Source organism: Tupaia chinensis, unplaced genomic scaffold (assembly GCF_000334495.1).
Source record: "Tupaia chinensis unplaced genomic scaffold, TupChi_1.0 Scaffold143961_1, whole genome shotgun sequence".
Taxonomy (NCBI): domain Eukaryota; kingdom Metazoa; phylum Chordata; class Mammalia; order Scandentia; family Tupaiidae; genus Tupaia; species Tupaia belangeri.
Window position 1 is genome coordinate 184,869 of NW_006203812.1, and position 1,873 is coordinate 186,741.

Below are 1,873 nucleotides of genomic sequence, written 5' to 3' on the forward strand. Positions count from 1 at the left end.
TCTAAATCTTTCCTAATGGACAATAAGCTTATCTGGTCTATGCTCTGGAAGAAGACATTCTCTCTATCTTCTAAAGGCATTTAGTAAACAAACACCCTTCAAAAAAATTATCCAGAACAAAAGCAGACAGTGTCTCTACATAAGAGGTATTGAAACATGAATGACTGTAGGAAAATTGTCTCCTACCAGAGACCTGAGTAGAAATATTCTGTAGGAGATTTCATCAAAGATTTTTCTCCCTAATTAAAAAAATGCTATAAAAATAAAGCCTCTTTCTTTCCTCCCTGCTTAGAATACTTGCATGTAAAAACATGACGCCACTCTTGAAACGGGAAGCTCTGACACTCTGGGGAAGGCCACAAGAATCCCAGAGATGGCTACCCAGTGCCAGGAGCTCATAAAGCTACTGAAACAACTCTGAAATCACCAACCTTACTAGGTAATGATATAGCAGCTATATGACATAAGCCAGTCTAGTAGATTTTCTAATACTTTCAGACAAAAGTGTCCAACTTGAAATGTTTTTCATAGGTCTTACTATTCACCCACCTAATGAAAGCAAGAAATGCTTATAATCATAAAGATAGATGCAGGTTTGGGGACCAGCAGTTGGCGTAATGGCTATGTCACTGGACTCCCACGTAGTCGACCGCGGTTCGTGTCTCGGACCCGGTGGCTTGAAACTCACGCCGGGCGCTTGTGCGTGCGTGCCCAAGATCCCAAGAGGAGAATGGAGGAGAAGGGATTGCGGCGTGACCATCCCCCCTGGAGGGTGATTTCTCACTTTCTGTCTCTATGTCTCTCTCTGTCTGTCTGGTGAGCGCACGCGCCCTATAGCGAAAACCTCTCAAAAAGAAAAAGATAGATGGAGGTTTGAATTCTCTCTCTCTCTCTCTCTCTTTTACTTTATTTCTATTATTTCTATTAAATTATTAGCCTACTGTTCACCAATTGTGTGTTTTAAATTGTTACCCAACTTATTTAAACCTTGATTTTCAGGTCTTTAAAATGGGGATAATAATAACATAACCTACCTTTGGGAGGATTAAATGAAATAATAAATGCCTAGTATTTAGCCTGATTCATAGCACATGGTAAACACTAAATTAAAAGATAGCGATTTTTTTTCTCTCATATCAAATATAAGTAGACCCATGTATAGACCTGGGATAATCTATAAAATAAATTGCTTTGGATCAACTTCTCAACTCTCATAGCTAAAAAGAAGTAAGAACAGAGCTGAATAAAACCCCCAGGTAATCTACGAAATTCACTTTTGTCTATATTTTCAATCTTCAACTCCATACTCTACTAAATATTTCATTAAAAATTCCTCAATTATAACAGCAGCACATATTCAATATGGAAAACTTGAAAAAATACAAACTAAAAATAGAAATCAAGAAAAATGAGTTATAGACTCAAACCCACTTTAACCACTCTTACAATTCAGGTGCAATTTATCCCATCCTTTTTTATTGTGCATTTACACAGCATTTTTTTTTTCATGTTATCATCAATAATATTCCATTTCTACTTTCATACAATGTATACATATATATCTGTTTTTTGTCCTATGTTTGACCCTCTGCCCTTTCCCCCTCTCCCATTACCCTATCTCTGCTATATACAGTTGTCTTCCAGGGGAGTTATTGAAATGTGATACATGCAAGTAAAGGGAGAAGGGCCACAAGTTTAAAGTTTTCAACAATAGGGAACATAGATTCCATTCAAGGTTGGATCAAGGGTGGGTCTCGTGTGGATCCGCCATTGTAGGTGAGTCTCCATGGAATACAGTTTTAGGAAAGCGGTTCTGATAAGCAGAGATGATTATCAGTTGATGCGGCACAGCAGCCATCTTGTGATTAGCAGG